The sequence below is a fragment of the Macaca mulatta genome, chromosome 2 (assembly GCF_049350105.2).
Source record: "Macaca mulatta isolate MMU2019108-1 chromosome 2, T2T-MMU8v2.0, whole genome shotgun sequence".
Taxonomy (NCBI): Eukaryota; Metazoa; Chordata; class Mammalia; order Primates; family Cercopithecidae; genus Macaca; species Macaca mulatta.
In genome coordinates this window covers 2145877-2161373 of record NC_133407.1, presented here as the reverse complement: position 1 = coordinate 2161373, position 15497 = coordinate 2145877, and the positions used below count along the sequence as shown (strand labels likewise).

General features: G+C 46.6%; 1 pseudogene across 1 annotated transcript; it reads left to right on the top strand.

Annotated features, from left to right (window-relative positions):
- The first annotated feature begins 4318 nt into the window (after window positions 1-4318).
- Window positions 4319-7539, top strand: LOC106997199 (non-histone chromosomal protein HMG-14-like; annotated as a pseudogene). The gene is made up of 2 exons (XR_003726965.2): window positions 4319-5278; window positions 6452-7539. The product of XR_003726965.2 is annotated as a non-histone chromosomal protein HMG-14-like (transcript).
- The last annotated feature ends 7958 nt before the right edge of the window (window positions 7540-15497 follow it).

Here is a 15497-nt window from a genome sequence, read left to right as displayed (position 1 = left end):
GAGGAAGTAGTAAGGGGAACTGCCACTCTGAACTAAATTTGGCCAAAAGGAGGAATTGGTTGGCAGAGTGGAAGTGACAGGAAGCTTGGGAGAAAGCAACTGTGTCTTCTTCCAGTATATAATAGCGAGAGAAATGGTGGGGCCCAGTTAGACATGGTCCCTGGATTTTACCAATTAAAAGAACATACCATGGCTTGAGACGTTGGAAAGATGCTCAAAAATTGAGTACTTCCTAAGAACATTCACTGTGCCAGTGAAATCTCAATTCAGCAAAAAAGAAGGAAGGGGCTTAAAGAAACCCAAGGTTGCAGATGTTCTTCGATGTGACTGTAGGAGAAGGTGAGCCTGAGCTGAACAGAGGGTGCTTTTGCCCGCAGAGGAACGTAAGATGGAACAAATGGCAGTGTGCTTCCGAGAAAGTGAAAGCCTCACGTGAACTGAGGCCTGTACAAGGACTTCATAAAGTCATATTCAAAGCAAAAAAGGGGATACGCTGTTTGCGGTCAGTGTTGTCATGCTGGTGGGTGACAAGAGAAAGCAGAAACTCCCCGGCGTATGTTGCTTCTGTTTTCTCTGTCGAAGGAGCATTCTTAGAACTGACACGCCCGGAGGAAAACTCAACCCAAAGTGGCAGAAAAAATTGTGACAGACACCCGTTGTGAGACACCCCAGTATCTAGATATGAATTCCAGGAATCTGACCAGAATAAATGATTTTCCAGAGAGTGGGGAGTTTTGCAAATAAATTTCCCTCCAGGCATTGACTAAGGGCCAAACCTCTGGAGACAAGAATTTAGTACAATTTTCAAAAGCGTAAAGACACTCAGTTCCACACGCCACAAGCCATTTTGTTCACTGAGCCCAAGAATGAAAGCCATTTATTAATGAGATGGCGGTGGTCACTAGGGGCCTGTGTAGGGAATTAAAGAACCTTTTGGCCGGGTGCGGTGGCTCACGCCTGTAATCGCAGCACTTTGGGAGGCCGAGACGGGCGGATCACGAGGTCAGGAGATCAAGACCATCCTGGTGAACACGGTGAAACCCCATCTCTACTAAACAATACAAGCGGGCGCCAGTAGTCCCAGCTACTTGGGAGGCTGAGGCAGGAGAATGGCGTGAACCCGGGAGGCGGAGCTTGCAGTGAGCTGAGATCGCTCCACTGCACTCCAGCCTGGGTGACAGAGCGAGACTCCGCCTCAAAAAAAAAAAAAAAAAAAAAAAAAAAACCTTTTGTTCTCAAGAACATGTCTTTGTCAGGCTGGAGTGCAGTGGTGCGATCTCGGCTCACTGCAACCTCTGCCTCTTGGGTTCAAGCAATTCTCCTGCCTCAGCCTCCTGAGTAGCTGGGATTACAGGCACGTGCCACCACACTCCACTAATAATTTTTTTTTTTTTTTGAGATGGATTTTTGCTGTTGTTGCCCAGGCTAGAGTGCAATGGTGCCATCTCTGCTCACTGCAACCTCTGCCTCCCAGGTTCAAGTGATTCTCCTGCCTCAGCCTCCCGAGTAGCTGGGATTACAGATGTGCGCCACCACACCCAGCTAATTTTGTATTTTTAGTAGAGACGGGGTTTCTCCATGTTGGCCAGGCTGGTCTCAAACTCCCAACCTCAGGTGATCTGCCCACCTTGGCCTCCCAAAGTGTTGGGATGACAGGCGTGAGCCACTGCACCCGGCCTAATTTAAATTTTTAAATTTAGTTTTGTCCCAGTGCTTGGTCCGAAAGTGCATCCAGTCATGCAGGATGGGATCAGGGAGTGGAACTGCAGAGAGAGTCCATGCTGGCAGCAGTCAGGGAAGGGAGGTGCTGCTTGTTCTGGGCCTGGAAGATGATCCTGGCAGCTGAGCTTCCTCCTTCCCAAACAGGCCCTGGGCGGGGAGAGCTTCTTACTCATTTCTGCCTCAACTCTAGTCTCTGTGCTTCTGCATCCACACCAAAGTGGAGAGAGATCCCTGTCTCTCCAAAGGCTGAGAAGTGCCCTGTTAACCAGGACCCTTACAAGAATTGTGAAGCAAGGCAGTGCCCTGGGAAACCCAGACAGCTGGTTTGGTCTACAAGGGAATCTTTGTTTTTTTTGAGACGGAGTCTCACTCTTTCACCCAGGCTGGAGTGCAGCGGTGTGATCTCGGCTCACTGCAACCTCCGCCTGCCAGGTTCAAGTGATTCTCCTGCCTCAGCCTCCTGAGTAGCTGGGACTACAGGTGTGCACCACCGCACCTGGCTAATTTTTGTATTTTTAGTAGAGACAGGGTTTCACCATGTTGGCCAGGCTGGTCTCAAACCCTGACCTCAGGTGATCTGCCCACCTCGGCCTCCCAACGTGCTGGGATGACAAGCGTGAGGCACCGCGCCCGGCCTACAAGGGAATCTTAAACTTCATCTTGCCACACAGCCCTCTGGTGCTCTGGCAGCTCCTGTGGACTCCTCAGAATCATGTTTTTAAATGTAGAAAATGAAATACATACTCAAGGAGAAGAAATAGACTACGCTGAAATACAATTCTATCCACAAACCCCCTAGAATCCATGGACTCCAGGTTAAAACATCCTGAGAGGGCAGCAGATAGTAGTTCAGAATTCAAAGGAGAGAGGTAAATGTATTATATAAGGTGTATGTTTTCAGAAGTGCCAACTAAGGCGGAAAATGAGAAGCTAACGTAAGTTTTATTTATGTTCAAAATTTCCTTTATTATTAAACATAAGAATTTCCAGATCAGCTCTAGTCCATTTACCTCTCTCATATCTTGATATTAACCTCAAAATTCAAGTTTCCCTGGGTGACTTAAAATTCCTTCATTTGTGTATTTAAGCCATTTGGAATTGATTTTTACTTTCAAATTGTACTGCCTCTTAGAGTAATGAATTTCGTGAGTGTACAAACTTCTGCATGAGGTAATACTCCATTTTATTTATTTAAAGCATATCTCCGGGTTTAAGATGTGCTCCCTATACTAATATTCTAGTCTATAATCAAACTGTAAGTTATTAATGTGAAGATTGTAAGCTCAGGCATCACATTTGATCGGTCCCGAAATGGCTGCACACTCCCATCTCTTGATCTCTTCACTTCCCTCCTTTCGACTTTGCCTGCCTTGCTGTTTTCTTGAGGCTAAACACTCACAATCAAAGGTAATTTTCCAAATATGGACATAGAATGTGCATTGTGCGGCTGGGTGTTGTGGCTCATGCCTGTGGTCCCAGCACTTTGGGAAGCCGAGGCGGGTGGATCACCTGAGGTCAGGAGTTCGAGATCACCCTGGCCAACATGGCAAAACCCCATCTCTACTAAAAACACAAAAATTAGCCGGGCGTGGTGGTGTGCACCTGTAATCCCAGCTACTCAGGAGGCTGAGGCAGGAGAATCGCTTGAACCCGGGAGGCAGAGGTTGCAGTGAGCGGCTGAGATCGCGCCACTGCACTCCAGCGGGGGACAGAGCAAAACTCCGTCTCAAAAAAAAAAAAAAAAAGAATGTGCATGATGACATATGACGTCATATTATAGCAAAGAGTTGGCACCTGCAAGCTAGGCAGTTCGAGGAGGGTTTAATAAAGGGACCAGTACACAGTGTGGTCATGGGAATGCGGGAACCCAGGACTTGCCCCAAAGGGCTGTTACTATCCCTAGGTCTGGGGGAGGCAATGGTGATCAGAACCCAAAAGGCGAGAGTCCACACGCGCCGTGGAGGGGCTCCTTGGGAAGCCCTGTGACCTCTGAACCCAAAAGGCAGAGTCCACACACGCCGGGGAGAGGCTCCTTGAGAAGCCCTGTGACCTGTGATCTAGGGAAGCAGCTCCCTGAGGAACCCCCTGTAGGAGGAAACCAGGGGAACACACACAACCACTCTCTCCTCCCTGACGGGCATCCCTGTTAGGGACTCCAGCTAGAAGCCAAAGGACGCAGGTCTGCTGAGAGGAGAGCAGGGTGGGAGGGGGTGGACCGTGGATCTGGAAGCTCGGATGGAATACATTCGGCCCATTGTGAGTCTACGCAACAGTGGGATGAATGTTACCTGTTGGTTTTGTTTGTTTTGTGTTGTGTTGAGACAGATCCTTGCTGTGCTGCCCAGGCTGGAGTGCAGTGGCATGATCTTGGCTCACTGCAACCTCTGCCTCCTGGAATCAAGTGATTCTCCTCCCTCAGCCTCCCAAGTAGCTGGGATTATAGGCGCCTGCCACCATGCCGGCTAATTTTTTTTTCTTTCTATTTTTAAGTAGAGATGGGGTTTCACCATGTTGGCCAGGCTGGTCTCGAACTCCTGACCTCAAGTCATCCGCCCACCTCGACCTCCCAAAGTGCTGGGATTACAGGCGTGAACCACTGCATCTGGCCACCTTTTGTTTGTTTTTACACCTTTTCACCGTCCATCACGTTACCTGTTTTAGTTCTACTATATTTTTCTAACATGTTACGGTACAGTAGCATCTTTGCACTGTATGTTCTTAAAGAGCCCTTCATGACTCATTCTTTGCCTTGCCACTTGTCATACTAGAAATAGAATTTAAATTATTATTTCCCGAAAGTGTGACCATCCATTTACTTACAGCAAAACCTAGTCACTTTTCTTACTGTTAACATAGCTTCACACAATTTCCCACAGAACTTTTCCCATCAGTTTGACTTTTCATTACCTAAAAGAACTTAATATTAGTCTCACTATTGATAGCCTATTATTTTTATACTTTCCTCCAGATAATGTATGCAAGCAACTTAAAGTACAATCTGGACTAATGAGGACTATTTTAATCATTAGTGTTTAAATGATTATACTTATTAACTAACGATAAGTTAAACTCAAATTGGCGTAGCAGAGGAACTGATCGGCTCATGTTACTAAAAAGTCTGATTTAAGGCAAGACTGGATCCGTGCGCTCAAACAATGCTTTCAGGAATCTGTGTCTCCAGCTCTCAGCCCTGCTCCCCCCTGACTCTACCCGGCTGGGATCAAGGTACGTTCTGGCAGTTTCAGGCCCACGTCCTGCCAGTTTAGCAATACCAGGGGAAAGAGGGCCTCTTTCAAAACAGTGCAGCAAAAGTCCCGGGACGGAATCCCCTTGGCGTGACCTGGGGTCAAACGCCTCTTCTGCAATTAGTCGCTGTGGCTGGCCGATGAGATGTGCGGATTTTTCTGGACTGACTCATATGCCGATTCCTGAAGCTCCACCCAAACGACATGGGCTCAGGTTTATGGAGGAGCAGGCCCTCAAGAAAAGCAGGTGCTTTCATCAGAAGAGGGGTAGAGGTTGCGCAGAGAAAAATTATGTTCATCTTCTTTCCAAGGTTAGTACCGATTCCTTAGAAGAGCTACTGTTTATATGGCCAGGTGCGGTGGCTCATGCCTGTAATCCCAGCACCTTGGGAGGCTGAGGGGGATGGATCACAAGGTCAGGAGATTGAGACCATCCTGGCTAACATGGTGAAACCCTGTCTACTAAAAATACAAAAAAAAAAAAAAAAAGTAGCCGGGGATGGTGGCAGCGCCGGTTGTCCCAGCTACTCGGGAGGCTGAGGCAGACTAGCGTGAACCCGGGAGGTGGAGCTTGCAGTGAGCCAAGATCGTGCCACTGCACTCCAGCCTGGGCAACACAACGAGACTCTGTCTCAAAAAAAAAAGAAGAATTACTGTTTATACTTCATCCACAGGAGACCTCTGGTCTCCATCCCTCATTCCTGGTTTCTAAGCAACTCCCCATTTACCAGAAACCAGCACTCACAGTCCTAGAATATATGTAGTTGCTTTTAGAAAGTAAAAAGGGTTTTGAAAATGTAACTAGATTACCTATAACAAACACACACGTTTCCCCATAGCAGAGTTTCAATAGGATGAAATTCCCTCTTAATAGCCTGGTTGTCTTTTCCTGTAATTGCTTCTGATTCCTGAGGAGCTCATTAAAACGACCAGATGCCTCGTCAAGCTGCATCACAGTGCAGAGGGCGCTGGATGGAGAGAGAAGCTCACACTTTAGATCCAGCTGTTGCTCACAAAGGGCCTTGTTTGTCCATGAGTAAAATGAGGTTGGACAAGAATTCCAAAGCCGATTCCAGCAGTAAGAACTTAGAGTTCTATTCTGAAATACGTACCATCGAAGAGATAGGAGGGCAGGAACACCACTCATGTAGGACAGAGAGGTTAAGGTCCTCAGCCTGTAGCTATGGGAGAAAGAGTTGCAACCCCAAATTTCATAGGCTTAAAGGAGTTTATGCGCATTAAAGGATGCAATCAACAGAGGGCTAAGACAAACCACTAGGCAGGAGAGAACATTGTGAATCACACATCTGATAAGGAGTTAATATCCAGATTATATATCAAGAACTTTATAACTCAACAACAACAACAACAAAAACAAACAACCTCACGTAAAAATGGGCAAAGGGATTGTTCTCGGGGCCGGGCGGGCGCACGGGTCCTGGGACTGGGGCCCACCTCCATTCCCCGTCTCCTTCTCCCCGCAGGTCAGCTCCGCCGAAGGGGCCGCCAAGGAAGAGCCTGAGAGGAGATGGGTGCTGTTGTCAGCTAAACCTCCCGCAAAAGTGGAAGCGAAGCCGAAAAAGGCAGCAGCGAAGGATAAATCTTCAGACAAAAAAGTGCAAACAAAAGGGAAAAGGGGAGCAAAGGGAAACAGGCCGAAGTGGCTAACCAAGAAACTGAAGAAGATTTACCTGCAGAAAACGGGGAAATGAAAACCGAGGAGAGTCCAGCCTCTGACGAAGCAGGAGAGAAAGAAGCCACGTCTGATTAATACCATGTACCACGTCTCACCAGTGGTCCCCGTGTCCCTTCTTGTACAATCCAGAGGAATATTTTTATCAACTATTTTGTAAATGCAAGTGTTCTAGTAGCTCTAGAAACATTTTTACGAAGGAGGGAATCCCACCTCATCCCATTTTTTAGGTGTAAATGCTTTTTTTTTTAAGAGGTGAAATCATTTGCTGGTTATTTTTTGGTACAACCAGAAACTAGTGTGGGATGTTGAATTATGGGAGGCTTTGACTGTCTCTGGTGTCAGCTTAACATTCCATAGATGGGGAGTTAGTTTTTATATCCTATAATACAAAGCATATTAAATGGCAATATGGAGTCAGTCCTGCATTTAATGTCTTGAACATTTTATTTTACTTTTCTATTCTCATGTGTTTTAGTAGAATTGTTTCCTAAAGCAAACCACCCCTCGATCATGGCGCTCGCTCCCTGTCGGAATCGTGTGCACTCTGTAACATCTTTGGTTGTTAGTCCCGTTTTCCTAATAACTTCGTTCCTGTGCTGTGAAAGATTACAGATTTGAATATGTAGTGTACATGCTATTCAGTTGTGAACTGGTGGGCCACATGTAACAGCTGACCAACATGTGAAGATACTGGTACTTGATAGCCTCTTAAGGAAAATTTGCTTCAAATTTTAAGCTGGAAAGTCACTGGAATAACTTTAAAAAATAATTACAATACATGGCTTTTTAGAATTTCGTTACCTATGTTAAGAATTGTGTACAAATTGAAATGTCTGTACTGATCCTCAACCAATAAAATCTCAATTATGAAAAAAATGGGCAAAGGGCTTAAGGAGACAATTCTTTAAAACAGATACACAAATAACTAACAAACCTATGAAAAGATGCTCAACAGCACTAGTCATTAGGAAAATGCAAATCAAAATCTTAATGAGATATTGCCTTATACCCATTAGGATGGCTGTTATAAAACACACACACAAGGCTGGGTGCGGTGGCTCATGACTGTCATCCCAGCACTTTGGGAGGCCGAGGCGGGCGGATCACGAGGTTGCAACCTCCGCCTCCCAGGTTCAAGCGATTCTCCTGCTTCAGTCTCCTGAGTAGCTGGGATTACAGGTGCGCGTCACCACGCCCAGATAATTTTTGTGTTTTTAGTAGAGACGGGGTTTTACGATGTTGGCCAGGCTGGTCTCGAACTCCTGACCTCAAGTGATCTGCCCGCCTCGGCCTCCCAGATTGCTGTGATTACAGGTGCAAGCCACTGTGCCCAGCCTACTACAATTTTTAAAAGAACTTTAAAGCTGGAAGGAAACTTAGAGATCTTTTAGTCCAAACCCTTTGTTTTACAAAGAGGAAAACCGAGGCCCTAAGTGTTACATTTTTACACAAGAACAGAACACAGTAGCAGAGATGGAAACTCTGTCTCTCTCAGCGCTGCCGTAATATCTAGCTGGGCCACAGCACCCAGCTATGTGGTGGGGTTTTTTAATAGAAAAAAAATGAACCCATTGACTTTTCAGAGCAGTATGTGGTTAAACATTATTCTGGATGTCTTTGTGAGGATATTTTTGGAAAAGATTAATATTTAAATCGGTGGATTTCAAGCAAAGCAGATTTACCCTCCACAATGCGAGTGGGCCCCGTCCAGTCCGCTGAAGGCCTGAAACAAAAAGACGGTGCTCCCTGGAGGAAGAGGCAGTTCTCCAGCCTGCCAGCTCACGCTGCAGATTTTGGACTAGCCAACCTCCATAATCTATGTGAACCAATTCCTTAGAAACATCTTTTTCTCTATATACATGTCCTTGAGAATGCTAACATATCTGCCTTTCCTTTTTCTGACTAATTGTGACTTTCAAATAAACATCACTTGGCCAGGTGTGGTGGCTCACGCCTGTAATTCCAGCACTTTGGAAGGCCAAGGCGGGTGGATCACCTGAGGTAGGGAGTTCGAGACCAGCCTGATCAACATGGAGAATCCCCATCTCTACTAAAAATCAAAAAAAGAAAAAAAAAAATTAGCCAGGCATGGTAGGGCATGCCTGTAATCCCAGCTACTCGGGAGGCTGAGGCAGGAGAATCGCTTGAACCCAGGAGGTGGAGGTTGCGTGAGCCGAGATTGTGCCATTGCACTCCAGCCTGGGCAACAGAGCAAGACTCCACTCAAAAAAAAAAAAAAAAAAAAAGAAAGAAAAGAAAAAACTGAATTTCCATTGTTCCCAAGCTGAACAAATTCATGAATATGAAATGCTACCATGTGTATATTTGTTACCTCCGTTACTGGGACTCTGTAGACTGAATATTTCTTGAAAAAAATTATTCTTGGTTGGGCACTGTAGCTCACGCCTATAATCCCAGCACTTTGGGAGGCCAAGGCAGGCGGATCATGAGGTCATGTTTTTTTGTTTTTTTTTTTTTGAGATGGAGTCTGGTAAAATTTATCCTTTTTTATTTTTTTTAAATCTTATTTTTTTGAGACAGAGTCTTGCTCTGTCACCCAGTTTGGAGTGCAGTGGCACAATCTTGGCTTATTGCAACCTCCGCCTCCTGGGCTCAAGCAATTCTCCAGCCTCAGCCTCCCCAGTAGCTGGGATTATAGGTGCTGGCTATCACACCCAGCTAATTTTTGTATTTTTAGTGGAGATGGGGTTTCACCATGTTGGCCAGGCTGGTCTCGAACTCCTGACCTCAGGGGATCTGCCCACCTCAGCCTCCCAAAGTGCTGGGATTACAGATGCGAACCACCGCGCCTGGTTGAAAAAATTATTCTTGAATTTCACTGTCTCAAGTAGAAGGTTCATGGCGTCTGACATCTGAGTGGTACAACTGTCTCGTGATGTGTAATGTGAACTATATCCATGATATAATAATGGCGTAATGAACTATGTTGATGATATATGATATGTATTTTATTTGGTTTGGTTTTTCTTTTTGTTTTTTGCTTTTTTTTTTTGAGACGGGGTTTGGTTCTGAGGCTCAGGCTAGAGTGCAGTGGCACGATCTCGGCTTGCTGAAACCACTGCCTCCTGGACTCAAAGGATCCTCCCGCCTCAGCCTCTCGAGTAGCTGGGACCACAGGCATGCCCAGGAGGTGCACGCTCAGGAGGCTGAGGCAGGAGAGTTGCTTGAGCCCAGGAGGCGGAGGTTGCAATGAGCTGAGATCGTGCCACTGCACTCCAAACTGGGCGACAGACCTCGCCCAGCTAATTTTTGTATTTTTTTGAGGAGATGAGGTTGCCCAGGCTGGTCTCACACTCCTGGGCTCAAGCGATCTGCCCCACTCAGCCTCCCTAAGTGCTGGGATTGCAGGAGTGAGCCACTGTGCCCAGCCTGATTACTTTATTTTATTTATTTTATTTTATTTTATTTATTTTGAGATGGAGTCTCGCTCTGTTGCCCAGGCTAGAGAGCAGTGGTGTGATCTCAGCTCACCGCAACCTCTGCCTCCCGGGTTCAAGCCATTCTACTGCCTCAGTGTCTCAAGTAGCTGGGATTACAGGCGTGTACCACCAGGCTCAGCTAATTTTTGTATTTTTAGCAGAGACAGGGTTTTACCACATTGCCCAGGCTGGTCTTGAATTCTTGACCTCAGGTGATCCACCTGCCTCAGTCTCCCAAAGGGCTGGGATTACAGGCGTAAGCCACTGCACCTGGCCCTGATATGAATTTTTTAAAAGAGAGCACTTTAACAAGGAAACTTTCTTCTATTTATCAGCGTCATCCATAAAAGAGTCCTAAGTTCCATCACAACAAAATGAAGTGCATGGTCCTGGACTGGATCCTGGTTTGAACAAAACAGCAGTAAAGGATATTTTGGAATCAACTGGGGAAATTTTGTGGATTAAGTATTAAATAATGCTAGGAGGTTATAGTTAATTTTGTTGGGTGTTATATTTTGATTTTGGCTATGCAGAAAAATATTCTTTTTTTTTTTTTTTTTGAGACAAAGTCTCACTCTGTCACCCACGCTGGAGTGCAATGGTGCGATCTTGGCTCACTGCAACCTCAGCCTCCAGGGTTCAAGCGATTTTCTTGTCTCAGCCTCTGGAATAGCTGGGATTACAGGCGCCTGCCACCATGCCCGGCTAATTTTTATATTTTTAGTAGAGATGGGGTTTCACCATGTTGGCCAGGCTGGTCTTGAACTCCTGACCTCAGGTGATCCGCCCGCCTCGGCCTCCCAAAATGCTGGGATTACAGGCATAAGTCACCGTGCCCGGCCAATATTCTTTTTTTTTTTTTTTTTTTTTTTTGAGACAGAGTCTCGCTCTGCCGCCCGGGCTGGAGTGCAGTGGCGCTATCTCGGCTCACTGCAAGCTCCGCCTCCCGGGTTCCCGCCATTCTCCTGCCTCAGCCTCCCGAGTAGCTGGGACTACAGGCGCCGCCACCTCGCCCGGCTAATTTTTTGTATTTTTAGTAGAGACGGGGTTTCACCGTGTTAGCCAGGATGGTCTCGATCTCCTGACCTCGTGATCCGCCCGTCTCGGCCTCCCAAAGTGCTGGGATTACAGGCTTGAGCCACCGCGCCTGGCCGCCCGGCCAATATTCTTATGTCTTAAAGATACATACTGAAGTATTTAGGAGTGGAATGTCATGATACCTTTATATATGTATTTAAATATTTCATAAAAAATTAATGAAGTGAGCTAAAGAGAAGACACTCTTCCCATAAGGCACCAGGCACGCAGAAGAAAAGCATGCGGAGGTTGTAGTAAACATCACGTTAAAGCCACCACACGTAACTCCTTGGCAAGGAAAGGGCCCACGAGTAGCATTGTTCTCGCCTTTCCTTCCTGCTTAGACCCCTTCCTGACTCCCTCTGGTTGAGTTTCTGAGAAACTCATGCCTCTACCAACAGGCCTCCCTGGAAGGGCTTAGCCTGGAGACTCAGGTTTGGAAAGGGCTGTCCCGTGGAAAAGTGAGGCCCACGTGGACCTAAGGAAGAACACTGGAGGAGAGAGGTTCAGATGGATAAAAGGCAAAATGGAGCTGGTTTCTTAGGGGAAGCAGTAAAATTTCCATCCCTGGAAGGGTCAAGCACATGCTGCAGGCTTGTTGGGAGTGACTGAGTGGGGAGGGAGGCTGGCCTTGACGTAACTTCTACTACAGCGCCTTTCAGCCTCAGACACCAGGACCCAGGAGAAGGGTAGATCAGGCTGGAGATGGTAAGAATGAGACAGAGAGGCAGAAAGCAAGGCGGGGGCCAGGCACTGACTGAGCTGGAGCTTGAGCTGTTTCTCTCATCTCTGGCTTCCCCACCGGACCCTGCTTTGTGGTGCTGCTTCCTGTCTCCTACAATCTGGAGAAGCCAATTTCCTGTGGTGGCTGATTTCATTTGATAAGTAAAGGGAGGGCAACTCAAACGAAGCCATGGCAGGGACTGTCCTTGAACAGAAACAGAAGCTCAGTCTTGGCACGTCCTCCTGCCATCCTGACCATTCCAAAACGAGGGAGATTTAGGAGAGAAGCCACAAGCCGAATGATCATAAGGTTTGTTTTGAACTTTGCAAATACTGTATTTAAAGCCAACAAAAAACAGTGACCAGCATATTTCCTAGCTCCAGGGAGAGCAGAACAATGCAGCTCAGGTCAATAGATGGGACCCTAGGACCTGATTGTGCTGGGTTTGGACAGGATATAAAGATGAATAGACTACCCTCAAAGCATTTGCAACCCTCAATTGCAGCCAAAAGGCTGAAAAGAAGAACTCACTGTAAAACATACTTAGTCCTGAATTACCAGGAAAGAATATGGAAACATTTAACAGACAGACTATATGTCATATTCCTTCTGATCCCTTTAGAGTGGTTTCGATGTAGCCTTAACGTGAGGGGCAAACAACAACAACAACAACAGCACCTAAAACCAATGACCCTTTGGTGGTCTCATTCAGACCTCGGATTCTAGAGGTACATCTCTCTGTGAGTCTCTCTTGGCCCCGGGGAAAGAAAGAAGCCACCTTCCCTGACAAGGGGCTAGGAGCCAAATCCCTAGAAATAAATCCACCTGGTTCTGTGTTGTTTTTCCTCTCAATGGCCCTGGACCCCTCAGGAGTTCAATCTGAAAGACGTACAACTATTATGTATCCATAATAATTACAAATAAAAAATTTTTGACCTGGCCTGGTGGCTCATGCCTGTAATCCCAGCACTTTGAGGCAAGTGAGGCTTTGAGGTTGAGGCAAGGAGGATGGCTTGAGGCCAGGAATTCAAGACCAGCCTGGGCAACACGGAGAGACCATATCTCTAAAAATAAATTAACAAATGTTTTTTAAGCCAATTTGTCCCAAAACCTAATTCTTTGGCTTAAACTCAAGCAATATGCCCATGAGACAAGGGCCAAAGTGCTCTTGAGAAAGAGCTAGTAATGATAAATAATGTTTTAAAAACACTCCACCACAAATGCAAACTTTTCACATTATTATCTTTCTTGAGTATCTCAATTCTGTGAGGTATTTATTATTATTTTTTAGAGACAAGGTCTCACTCTGTCACCATACTAGAATGCAGTGGCGCGATCACAGCTCACTGCAGCCTCCACCTTCTGGGCTCAAGTGATCCTTCTGCCTCACCCTCCCAAGTAGCTGGGATTACAGGCATGCACCACCATGCCCAGGTAATTCGTATTTTTTGTGGAGATGGGGTCTTACTATGTTGCCCAGGCTGGTTTCAAACTCCTGGCCTCAAGCAATCCTCCAGCCTTGGCCTCCCAAAGTGTTGAGATTACAGGCTTGAGCCACTGCGCCTGTCCTCTGTGAGGCCTTTATGAAAGGCAGTGTTGGCCGGGCGCAGTGGCTCAAGCCTGTAATCCCAGCACTTTGGGAGGCCAAGACAGGCGGATCACGAGGTCAGGAGATCGAGACCATCCTGGCTAACACGGTGAAACCCCGTCTCTACTAAAAAATACAAAAAACTAGCTGGGCGCGGTGTCGGGCGCCTGTAGTCCCAGCTACTCGGGAGGCTGAGGCAGGAGAATGGCGTGAACCCGGGAGGCGGAGCTTGCAGTGAGCTGAGATCTGGCCACTGCACTCCAGCCTGGGCGACAGAGCGAGACTCCGTCTCAAAAAAAAAAAAAAAAAAAAAGAAAGGCATTGTTAATTTATAGATAAGAAAACTGAGGGCCGGGCACGGTGGCTCACGCCTGTAATCCCAGCACTTTGGGAGGCCAAGGCAGGTGGATCGCGAGGTCAAGAGATTGAGACCATCGTGGCTAACACGGTGAAACCCTGTCTCTACCAGAAATACAAAAAAATTAGCCGGGCGTGGTGGCGAGCGCCTGTAGTCCGAGCTACTTGGGAGGCTGAGGCAGGAAAATGGCATGAACCCAGGAGGTGGAGCTTGCAGTAAGCCGAGATCGTGCCACTGCACTCCAGCCTGGGCAACAGAATAAGACTCCATCTCAAAAAAAAAAAAAAAAAAACTGAGTCCCAGAGAAGGCAAGTGACTTGCCCAAAATTAACTATGTGACCTCTAACCTAGTTCCACCATGCCCAAGATAATAAACTCCCATGTACATGTTTATCACCTTGGCCATGGTGGGACTAGGTTAGAGGTCACACAGTTGCCACGCTGCCTCTACTGTGGTATACCGGGGTACCGAGGCGGTATACGGGCATTGTAACAGTGGATTTCAGGGAGAAGCAGTGAGAAGGTCCTAAGATCACGTTTCTGGGGATTTCTGCAAAACGACCCCTCATTACAGTTTTTGATCCCAGCCCCCCAGGTCCTACCCCGAGGCATTCCTTCTCCACATGCCATGCGTGTGTGGACAAAGGTATAGACCAGATTGCAGGTGGGTGTCCATGTTCTCATCCAGTCTAGCAAGTGAGTGGGGAACTCAGAGATGTGTAAGAAATTGTGAGAGGCCTTTGCCTTCCAGGTGATGATAGTCTTGGAGATAAATGTGATGCCTCTGGGGTAGGTGAGGAACGGGGGGAGCCAATCAGCTTTTCCCTTCCCTTATGCTGTGTTTCTTATTTCCAGAGTGACTAGAAGGTGATTATTTGGCCAGACCTATACTCCTGACCATTAGGGAAAAAATGGGAAAATGTTGGACATGAAGGAAGGGAAAGAGAAGAGTGAGAGAAACTAGAACATTTATGGCCAAAGCAGAGGATAAGAAATTAGGAAAAAGCAAAGAACAAAAAGCCATGTCCTCAGTAATATTGAGTGTGTCTTCCTACTTCCAAAATAAATGGCTGCCAGTTTTAGAGAAAACATATTTGTGGCTCAACTCACCACAGGTGTGGGTTTGACTCTGAAGTGGGACTGAGGAACTAGTTTACTTTTTCCATTCTATGTGTTTCCTCCTCCAAGTTCCTCCCCACAGGGCACCCCATAGCACCCCACCCTACCCTGAGCACCTGGCATGTGCCGCTGCTGCCCCCTGCTGGGAGAACACTGTTGGATCCCGGGGAGAGGGACTCCTTTCAGAGTGGCCACATCAGGGGCAGGACAGGAGGGGACTCTGAGGGATAGGTAATAAAACAGAGCATTTAAATATAGCCAGACACTAAAATCTTTGCACAAAATGTCTGAAACATCTGGCTTATAATCAGCATACAGGTGTGTGAAAAGGGATCAAGGAAATATAAGGTGGTTGGGTACCCACCTGAGATGGAAGCCTTTTAATGAGGCCTAGACTACCCATCTCCTCCCTTTGGTGTATCTGAAGCATTTTAGTCTTCTTAAAGCACAATGTTTATTACGTGGTAAAAAAAAAAAAAAAAAAAATTCTTCAAAGACTACATGGCTAAGATTCATACTCTTCAACAA